The sequence below is a fragment of the Mesoplodon densirostris genome, chromosome 10 (assembly GCF_025265405.1).
Source record: "Mesoplodon densirostris isolate mMesDen1 chromosome 10, mMesDen1 primary haplotype, whole genome shotgun sequence".
In the NCBI taxonomy this organism is placed as follows: domain Eukaryota; kingdom Metazoa; phylum Chordata; class Mammalia; order Artiodactyla; family Ziphiidae; genus Mesoplodon; species Mesoplodon densirostris.
The window spans coordinates 63,734,492-63,746,010 of NC_082670.1; positions in this window are offsets into that span (position 1 = coordinate 63,734,492).

An 11,519-nucleotide genomic window follows, 5' to 3' on the forward strand; every position below is an offset into this window, starting at 1 on the left:
GGCAGTAAAAGTTCGTAAATTTATGCAGGGCAATTTGACAATATGGTCAAAAGCCTTTAAAAACATACAGACCTCTAACCAAGAAATTCTAATAAGTGTGGATGAGTGCAAAGGCTGAACAGTGTTGTTTATAAAGATAATAAGTTATAAGGCTGGAGTGGCTATATTAATTTCAAAGTAGAATCAAGAGCAAGGAAAATCATCAGGGATAAGAAGGGATATTATGTAATGACAAAAGGGTCAATTCACCAATAAGACATAATAATCCTAAATGTGAATGTACCTGACAATAGAGCCTCAAAATAAATGAATCAAATATTGATGGAACTAAAAGTAGAAATAGACAAACCTGTAATTACAGTTGGAGACTTCAACATCCTCTCTCAACAACTGATAGAACAACTAAGCAAATAGTCAGCAAGGATACAGAAAAGCTCAACAACACCAAAAACCAACAGGATCTAATTGACATTACATAACACTCCATTAAACAACAAAAGAATACACATTTTTTCAAACACCCACTGTATGTATATTAAAATAAACTCTATCCTGGACCATAAATATAAAAATTAGCAAAAGACATTAATAGACATTTTACTGAATGTATATATAGATATAGATATAGATATATATGGCAAATAAATACATGAAAAATGAAAAGATGCTCAACATCGCTAGCCCTTAGGGAAATGCAAATTAATACCATGATGAGAACAGCTAAATTAAAAAATAATGTCAATATCAAATGCTGGTGAGTATGCAGAGAACTCTATCTCTCATACATGGCTGGTGGAAATAGTTTGGTAGTTTCTTAAAAAAAATAAACATGCACTTACCATATGACTCATCAATCACACTCCTGGGCATTTATCCCGGAGAAATGAAAACTCACACAAAAACTTGTACCAGTTGTTCACAGCTGCCTTATTTGTAATACCCCAAAACTGGAAACAAACAAAATGTTCCTCAACAGATGAATGGTTAAACAAACCATAGTGGATCCATACCATAGAATACTATTCAGTACTACAAAGGAATGGACAATTGATTCAGGCAACAACTTGGATAGATATCAAAGGCATTATGCTGAGTGAAAAGATGTCAATCGCAAAAGGTTACATATATATGATTCCATTTATATGACATTCTTGAAATGATAAAACTGTAGAGATGGAGAACAGATTAGTGGTTGTCAGGAGTTAGGGTGGGGTAGAGGGGGAAGTGGTGAGTGTGACTATATAAGGGTAGCAGGAGGGAGATCTTTCAGGTACTTGATTGTGGTGGTGGTTACACAAATCTACACATGTGATAAAATGACACAGAACCATACACAACTTTATACCAACGTCAAACACCTGGTTTGGATACTGTACTGTAATTATGTAAAATGTAACCATTGGGGGAAACTGGATGAAAGGTTCCATGGAACCTCTCTCTACTATCTTTGCAACTTCTTATGAATCTATAATTATTTCAAAATTAAAAGTTTTTAAAAAGAAACAAACAAACAAACAAACCATGGACATTTCTTAGGTCCTTAGCCATACAGGATTGATTAAATAACATCATGGACCATCTGAGAAATCATTAAAAGAATGTTGCAAAATAATATTCACTTAACACCTGGAAGATATTTCATATTATATCATATTTAATTTTTAAAAAGCACCAAAACATTCAAAGTGACCCCTTTTTAAAAAGAGTGTATTTGTGCAAAAGAGTCCAGAAGGATGTCAGCACATGCCCTGTGTAGTGAGATTATAGGTGATTTTTATTTTCATCTTGTTCATTACCTATATATATATATTTCTCCCCCACCCCCGCAATGAACATGTATTTTAAATTTAGGATTTAAATTTAAGTCGTATTTCATTTTTAAAAAAGCTCCTAGGTTGAGTTCACCGTTCTCTACAACAGCGGTCCCCAACCTTTTTGGCACCAGGGACCGGTTTCGCGGAAGACACTTTTTCCACGGAGGGGGTGGGGGGCGGAGGTGGGGATGCTTTGCTCCCTTGCCCGCTGCTCACATCCTGCTGTGCGGCCCAAGTCTTGACAGGCCGAGGACCCGTCCTGGTCCGAGGCCCAGGGCTTGGGGAACCCTGCTCTACAAGAAAGTCAGCAGTGGTCAGCCGATGGAAAGAGACACAAAGCAGCCCAAGAAAGCAGCCCATTACTAAAGGTGGGAAGGGATTGAGTTCTGGACAAAGCAGAGTCTTCTGGTTAAGATCGCAAAGGACATAGCCTGTGGGTCCTCTAGGACCCAGTTTGCAGACAAGGATGATGTTTCATTTTATGAGCCAATCATGTTTTAAAAACTATTCTGGTTGTGGAGCATTAGGTAGTGCTTTACTTGCTGGTAAGAAGCTTTGACAGACTGGGAAAAAACAAGTACTTTCCTTTGTAGTAAATACCCAAGGTGGGCTGAGTAGCTGTCTTTTTGAAGCCTTAACCAATACTTTCAATAAATCAAGTATTTATGCAGCACCAAGCTGGGTTTGGCATTCCTCATGACTGAGTCCTCTCCCTTCCTCTGGGGTCATATTCCCTTTCTATTTCTATATGTGGATGACTCCCAAATCCACACCTCTAGTCCTGAGTTCCAGATCCACACTTCTGATCAAGTTGCTTGGGGCATATTTCTACCTGGCTTACCTGACAGCATCTTAAAGTCTATGTGATGAACATGATGATGATGGTAATGATTTTAAATAGATCTGCAAATTATTTTACTCTCCTTCTTTCAAAAGGTGAAGTTGAATTATTTTTCCCTTGAATAACTTAGTGATTCACTTAGTGGCATAATATAATGACTCACTGCTAATAAATAAAAGATGTCAGAAGGGATACGATGTGATTTCTGAAACTAGGTCTTAAAAAAGACATAGCATCTACACCTCTGTTTCTGTCTCTGTCTCTCTGGTAGCCTTTGGAACTTAGCTGCCATGTCATGAGGAAGTTCAGGCCACATGGAAAGGACATGGGCACATTTGTTTGCTAGGGCTGCCACAGACTGGGTGGCTTAAACAAAAGACATTTATTTTCTCACATTCCTGGAGGATGGAAGTCCAACACCAAGGTGATGGCAGGTTTGGTTTCTCTCCTGAGGCCTCTCTCCTTGGCTTGCCGATGGCCACCCTCTCTCTGTGTTCTCCCATGGCCTTTACTCTGTGCACAAGCGTCCTTGGTGTCTCTTCCGCTCCTTATTAGGACACAAGTCCATCAGATTGGATTAGGGCCCACTCTAAATGGCCTCTTTTGAGCTTAATTACCTCTTCAAGTCTCTATCTCTAAATACAGTCACATTCTGAGGTACTGGAGGTTAGGACTACAACATATGAATTTTGGGGGGGACACAATTCATTCCATAACAATGGGTGTACCAGGCAACTACCCCAGGTAGGCCTTCAGCTGACAACCAGTAGCAATTGTCATACATGTGAGTGAATGAACCCTAAGGTGATTCCACCCTCCAGCCTTCAAGCTACCTCAGCTGATACCCCAGACATCACAGAACAGAGATAAGCTGTTCCTGCTGTCTTTTTTTTTTTTTTTTTTTTTTTGCGTTACGCGGGCCTCTCACTGTTGTGGCCTCTCCCCTTGCGGAGCGCAGGCTCCAGACGCACAGGCTCAGCGGCCATGGCTCACGGGCCCAGCCGCTCTGCGGCATGTGGGATCTTCCCGGACCGGGGCACGAACCCATGTCCCCTGCATCGGCAGGTGGACTCTCAACCACTGCGCCACCAGGGAAGCCCTTGTTTAAATTTTTGACCCATGGAAATTACAATAAGTAATATATGATTTTTGTGATTTTCAAGCCGCTATGTTTTGGAGTATGGTTATGTAACATTAGATAAATAATATCCTTGTATTACACTTGTCTAACACTGCATAACAAATCCCAAAATGTACTGGCTTAAAGCAACAATAATCGTTTATTATATCTCACAGTTTCTTTGGGGCCAGAATCTGGAAATGACTTGGCTCATTGGTTCTGGTTCAGGGTCTCTCATAAAGTTGCAATCAGATGTTGGCTGAGACTGCAGTCAACTGAAAGCTGACAGAGACAGGAGGATCTGCTCCCAAGGGGGCTGGTTCATGTGGCTGGAAAGCTTGCTCTTCTCCATGTGGACCTGTCTATAGGGCCTCTTGAGTGTCCCCATGGCCAGGCAGTTTGCTTCCCCAGAGCAAGTGATTTAAGAGACCAAGGCAGAAGCTGAGAAGAGACCAAGGCAGAAGAATACCTTTTGTGACCTAGCCTCAGAGGCCTCATACCATGTCCCGTCTGTGTATTCTATTGGTCACATAGGTTGACACTGATTCATGTGGAAAGGGACTATGCAAGGGTACGAATACCAAGCGACAAGGATCTTTGAAGACCCTCTTGGAGGCTGACTACCATAATGATAATCAGAGATATCATCTGTTCAGCACTTATTATGTGCTTGGCTTTAGATGGAAATGATCTCATTTAATCCTCACAACAACCTCATGCAGTAGATTATATACTTTTTTACATATTTATTGGATTATAATTGCTTTACAATGTTGTGTTAGTCACCTAAATGCATACATATATCCCCATATCCCCTCCCTCTTGTGTCTCCCTCCCGCCCTCCCCATCCCACCCCTCTAGGTCGTCACAAAGCACCGAGCTGATCTCCCTGTGCATGCAGCAGCTTCCCACTAGCTATCTATTTTACATTTGGTAGTGTATATATGTCCATGCCACTCTCTCACATTGTCCCAGCTTCCCCTCCCCCCGTGTCCTCAAGTCCGTTCTCTATGTCTGCATCCTTATTCCTGCCCTACCACTATGTTCATCAGTACCGGTATTTTTTTAAATAAATTTATTTATTTATTTGGGGGGTGGTGCTGCATTGGGTCTTCATTGCTACGCACAGGCTTTCTCTAGTTGCAGCGAGTGGGGCTACTCTGTTGCAATGCACAGGCTTCTCACTGTGGTGGCTTCTCTTGTTGCTGAGCACGGGCTCTAGGTGCACGGGCTTCAGTAGTTGTGGCTCACAGGCTCTAGAGCACAGGCTCAGTAGTTGTGGCACATGGGCTTAGTTGCACTGTGGCATGTGGGATCTTCCCAGACTGGGGATCGAACCCGTGTCCCCTGCATTGGCAGGTGATTCCCAACCACTGTGCCACCAGGGAAATCCCAGTACCGTTTTTTTAGACTCCATATATATGAGTTAGCATTTGTTGTTCTCTTTCTGACTTACTTCACTCTGTATGACAGACACTAGGTCCATCCACCTCATTACAAATAACTCAATTTCATTCCTTTTTATGGCTAAGTAATATTCCATTGTATATATATGTGCCACATCTTTATCCATTCATCTGTTGATGGACACCATGTCCTGGCTATTTTAAATAGTGCTGCAATGAACATTGTGGTACATGACTTTTTCTGAATTATGGTTTTCTCAGGCTATATGCTCAGTAGTGGGATTGCTGGGTCATATGGTAGTTCTATTTTTAGTTTTTGAAGGAACCTCCATACTGTTCTCCATAGAGGCTGTATCAATTTACATTCCCACTAACAGCACAGGAGGGTTCCCTTTTCTCCACACCCTCTCCAGCATTTATTGTTTCTAGACTTTTTGATGATGGCCATTCTGACAGCCGTGAGGTGATACGTCATTGTGGTTTTGATTTGCATTTCTCTAATGACTAGTGATGTTGAGCATCTTTGCATGTGTTTGTTGGCCATCTGTATGCCTTCTTTGGAGAAATGTCTGTTTAGGTATTCTGCTCATTTTTGGATTGGGTTGTTTTTTGTTTTTTGTTTTAAAGAAGATATTGGGGGTAGGAGTTTATTAATTAATTAATTTATTTTTGCTGTGTTGAATCTTCATTTCTGTGCAAGGGCTTTCTCTAGTTGTGGCAAGCGGGGGCCACTCTTCATCGCAGTGCATGGGCCTCTCACTATGGCAGCCTCTCCCGTTGTGGAGCACAGGCTCCAGACGCACAGGCTCAGCAGTTGTGGCTCACGGGCCCAGTCACTCCACAGCATGTGGGATCCTCCCAGACCAGGGGTCGAACCCGTGTCCCCTGCATTAGCAGGCAGACTCCCAACCACTGCGCCACCAGGGAAGCCCTGGGTTGTTTTTTTGATATTGAGCTGCTTGTATATTTTGGAGATTAATCCTTTGTCAGTTGTTTCGTTTGCAAATATTTTCTCCCATTCTGAGGGTTGTCTTTTTGTCTTGTTTATGGTTTCCTAGATTATATTTGTCCCCAGTTTATAGATGAGAAAGGCTAAGAATCAGTAAACATTTTGCCCAGGGGCAAGCAGCTAGCAAATGGAGGGAGATGGAACCCAGCTTAGCATGACTCCATCCCAGCCTCTCCACACTCTCCCGGGCCCTGAAACCTCCAAGTCACTTTCACCTTCTCTCTCCTCACCACCAAGTTGTGTAAATTCCTGCCATGTTTATCCTCCCCCTCATCCTCTTCCAACCTTGCCTCTACTGTCCTGATTCAGGGTGGTTCCCAAAAATATGACTAAAAAAATACGTATTTGTTAAATTAAAGAAGAAACTCTAGCAACCTGTTATAGCTCTACTGTACTCAGTTTGAAACCCATGCATCTACCGTATTAGGATCTTTAAAAGGAATCTGCAAGCTCAAAGCAAATGGCTAAACAGGAAGCCAAATAATCTCAATGGAATCTGTGCCCAGATCAGAAAACAAGGCCAGGGCAAGGCCCCGGAGAGCTGGATTAAGAGAAGAGGGAGAGAACAAGAGCTCTTCTACCCAGCCTTTAATCCCGGGCTGGTTTCTCTGGCTATGGAAGCGGAATGAGGTTTTCAATGGCTGTAAACATGTGCCTTTAGGACTTCCCTGGTGGTGCAGTGGTTAAGAATCCACCTGCAAATGCAGGGAGACACATGTTCGCGCCTTGGTCCGGGAGGATTCCACATGCCGCAAAGCAACTGGGCCTGTGCACCACAACTGCTGGGCCTGCACTCTGGGGCCTGCGAGCCATAACTACTGAAGACCACGCACCTAGAGCCTGTGCTCCACAAGAGAGGCCACCGCAATGAGAGGCCCGTGCACCACAATGAAGAGTGGCCCCTGCTCTCCACAACTAGAGAAAAAGCCCATACACAGCAACGAAGACCTAATGCAGCCAAAAATAAATAAACTTATATGTAAAAAAAAAAAAATTAACCATTCATTTAAAAAATGTTTTTAAAATTTTAATAATTACTTTTGAGGAAATATAATTTTTGTAAACCTCCCCTAGTGTATGTTTTTAGGTTATATTTGCCCAGCTCACTGATGGCATGTTAAGACATTTTGCTAGTATTTGGGCTCTCCAAGCCTGTTTGCCATGGGGACATTCCACTTCTCCTCCCACAGGGAGCGCTCCCCGCAGATAAGCAGGAGGTATAATCACAGCTTTGGGGAGTCTCCCCCACTACACACTGACTTCTATAGATAATTAAGTGCTACCTAGGAAGAGGGATAATTATAAAAGACACATTAATTTCCTGAAACTGAAGCTCAAACGATTGCCTTTAATAAACTTTAAGTTTGGGAGGAAGATGTAAAATTTGTATAATTCAAAATCATCCCATTCTTTCATCTCCTCTCCCCCAACACTGCCTTTTTCCTTTTGCTCCTGCCAATGCCTGTTATTTTAATTGTCCTGCTCATGCTTCCAGAAGAAGATTTTACTCTGAATGTGAGAGAGAAGACACATCCTTTAGTGGCAAATGCTCACAGTTACAAAGAAAAAACAGTGCCTTTGGTACACATACATGGGGAATACCTGAGAATCTGGCAAACTGGCTGCCCCACCTGCTACAGGACGGTCCTGGGTCACTTGCTTGTCTTCCTCTGTTGGCTCATTTATGCAAATAGCTGCAGTTACCCCCTGAACATGGTTGCTTCTGAAATCTCCAGCTCAGTGGTTTACTTCACTTTCTCCTACCCGATGTCCTGAATTTCTTGGAGGATAATTTTGCTGGAAACTTAGAGGTTAAAAACGGGGAACATTGGCTAAGTGAAATAAGTGAGACAGAGAAAGACAAATACTGTATGACCTCACTTATGTGTGGAATCTAGGAGGCAACCCCTGAAAAAAAAAAACAAGTTCATAGACACAGAGAACAGATTGGTGGTTGCCAGAGGCTAGGGCGTGGGAGGTGGGTGAAAGGGGTGTATAGAGTCAAAAGGTACAAACTTTCAGTTATAAAATAAATAAGTCATGAGGCTGTAATGTACAGCATGGTGATTAGTTAATAATACTGTATTGCATATTTGAAAGCTGCTAAGACAGATCTTAAAAGTTCTCATCATAAGAAAAAAAATTCTGAACTATGTATAGGCATATTAACTAGACTTATTGTAGTGGTCATTTCACAATATATACAAATATTGAATCATTATGTTGTACACATGAAAATAATACAGTGTTGTATGTCAGTTATACCTCAATAAAAAATTAATTAAATGCTAAAAAAATGGGGTATGTTGTAATACCTAGTAGATGGTGAGGGTATGAGGGAAAAGGTGCTGTCACACACTACAGATGAGAATATAAATCAGTGTGAATAAGTCAGGGACTGCTTTGGGCCGTTAGCAACAGAGGGCTGCCTGCAGTAGCTTAGAACAATTAAGACTTTGTTTGCTCAGGTCTGAGAAACAGCCCAGAGCTGTTTGAAAGCTCTAACAGGACTTTCAAGCACCCGGACTCATTTGGCCTCCCTGCTCCCCTCTCCTTAGTGTAACCTCAAGGTTACAAGAAGGCTGCTGTAGCTCCTGCCATCACAACAGAGACCACTTGGAAGAGGAAAAAGGACTGGAAGCAAAAAGAACTTTCCTGGAAGTCTCACTCAAAACTTCTGTTTCCGGGCTTCCCTGGTGGCGCAGTGGTTGAGAGTCCACCTGCTGATGCAGGGGACACGGGTTCGTGCCCTGGTCCGGGAATATCCCACATGCCGCGGAGTGGCTGGGCCCGTGAGCCATGGCCGCTGAGCCTGAGCGTCCGGAGCCTGTGCTCCGCAACGGGAGAGGCCACAACAGTGAGAGGCCCGCGTACCGCAAACAACAACAACAACAACAACAAAAACTTCTGCTTCCATCGCACTGGCCACCCCATCTACAAGGGAGGCCCCCAAATGCAGCTTTTTGATTATTAAGGGAGTAAGGGAGAATGGATATTGGGTAGGCTGCCATGAGGTGCAGACTTTTTGGAGGACAATTCAGAAATAGCTATCAAAATTTAAAAATTTAAATACACTTACCTCTTGACTCAGAAATCCTCCTGCTAGGAATTTATACTGGAGATGTGTCCTCATATATGTGCACGTGCTTACACACCACAGCTGTTTCTTACAGCAGGAAAGGACTCATGGACATGCATTTTCACTAAGTGCAATGTCTCAGTGAATGTCAGGCTCTGACCCATCCGATTAGCAACTTCTCTTCCCGAGGAGGAGGTCGGTAGAGACAGGGAACAGGAATGGGGCTGGGGGTTCCGTCTCAGCCAAAGTAGTAAAGTAGGGAGGGGAGCGTAAATGTTTCTCTGCAGCCCTTAAGAGGATGCAGAATGGGATTTATTAAGGAATATTAGGTGGCTCAGAGATTCACTGGGGTGGATGAGGAACAGACTCTAGACTGGTTTTCTAGGAACAATTCCCGCAATGTCTGAGAACAGAACTGCCCAGGGAGCAGCTGCCTCCCCACCTCTGGGATCATGCTGCTCTGCCAGGGGATGGAAGCTACCACTGACTCTGCCAGCTATAGAGAAACCACAGTCCTCTGCTACCATTTCCTCCGGCAGGGGTACCACCTCATGGCGTTCTCTTCCTTCTTCCACGTTTTATAGGGTGCATCTGCTTGGTGGAGGCTTGGTCCCAGGGATCCCTTGTTGCAAAGTCTGGGAGATGGAGTTTGTATTTCTCCATCTCCGGTGTGGACAGCCTGGTGGAAGGGGGTTGGAGTGAGGGCAGAGTGGGATCCTGATGAGTGCAGACTTCTGTATCTGCTACCCTCACCAAGCACCTCATGTAGCTGCTTTTCAAAAGACAGTCCCTCTCATAAGAGGAATTCTCTTGCCAGATTTGAAGACATTTTTATCTTTTTACATGGCAGCATGAAAATCAGATAGAATAAGGCTGTGAAGCTATTGGCCAATGTCTGTCATATGGTAAGTGTTCAGTACACGTTAACTATTAACCAGGAAGGAGGTACCTTTCCAGCTGGCCCTTCAAGGTTGGGGGGGTGGGAGTTCCAACCCAAGGTGCTTAAGGAGAACAGGCAAAGAGAGCGGGGGGAGGATCCATTAATGAAAGTGTTCATCTTTAATTTTTTTCTTCCTGTGGTCCATCTCACTTCTCCCCGAGCGTCTTTTCATTCTGCAAGAATGACCAACTTCACTTACCATCGACTCTACCTATTGAAACCTCTGAATGAGCCAGCCCTTCACAAGACTCCAGAGTTGTCGGTAGTCCCTGACTTAGTTTCTTCTGTGTATCTCCATCAGCCTTCACCATTTTTTGGTTGACTCTCCAGAGGCAGCATGACTAGAGAATGTACTATATCCACGTGAAACCTCAGAGAGACAGCAAGATGGATAACGTCTCTGCCTTGGATGATGCCCCAGATGAGCTCAGTTGCTTAGTTGCCCAAGGAGACTCTATTTTTTTTTCAAACTACCTAAACAATCCACACTGTGCACCACACACAGATTCTAGCAAGAGAATGTCTGCTGATTAGAGCGGTAGTTGGTTTGTGGAGGCCCAGCTATAGGCAAGTTGACTTTCACGCAGACGCGATGTGGAACAGCACTGCTCACTGCTGGGAATCTCCCACTGAAGTTAAGAGGAGCTCTGGGTCTCTAATTCTACATGGGGAACACCATCCTTCAACAATTTCCTTCATTCAGCAAACACTCTGTGCAATATATCATTTGGGGGTATTTATCAGTGTTTTGGGGGAATTTTCAATGTGTATTTTCAGACTACATAACCTCAGAGAAGGCATTTGAGCCAAATGTCTTACAGTTGTCTTACATTCGTCAAAGACAAGGTTGAAGGCTTGCTGGCTTTGCTTCCTTTAATTTTGGAAAAACTCTTCTAGTCTGATTGAATCTACCTGATTCATAGCCAAGCTAGAAGGGGGCAATCATCTGAAAGACATTCTAAATCATTCTGGAGGAAAAAGAAACCCTCTGTTTGTCCTGCTGTCATTAGATTGCCGTCACAGGAGAAACCGCCAGCCCTCGGCCTGAGTTTGGGGGGATGAAAACCAGGCTCTTGAACTTGCTCTGTCCCATATTTTGTTCCTCTGTCAAGAACTTGATCCTGGCTTGTGAAACAGACATTCTGTAAAAGCAGAAGTAGTAATAAGGCTGATGTCACCAGTGTGGCTTAAAGAGCAAATGATCTCACTGGCATATGAAGATTCATCAGTTCAGAAGAGGGAGATTATTCCTGAAGATGAGAGAGGAGAATTCTTTTTTTTTTTTTTTTTTTTTTTTTTTTTTTTTTTTT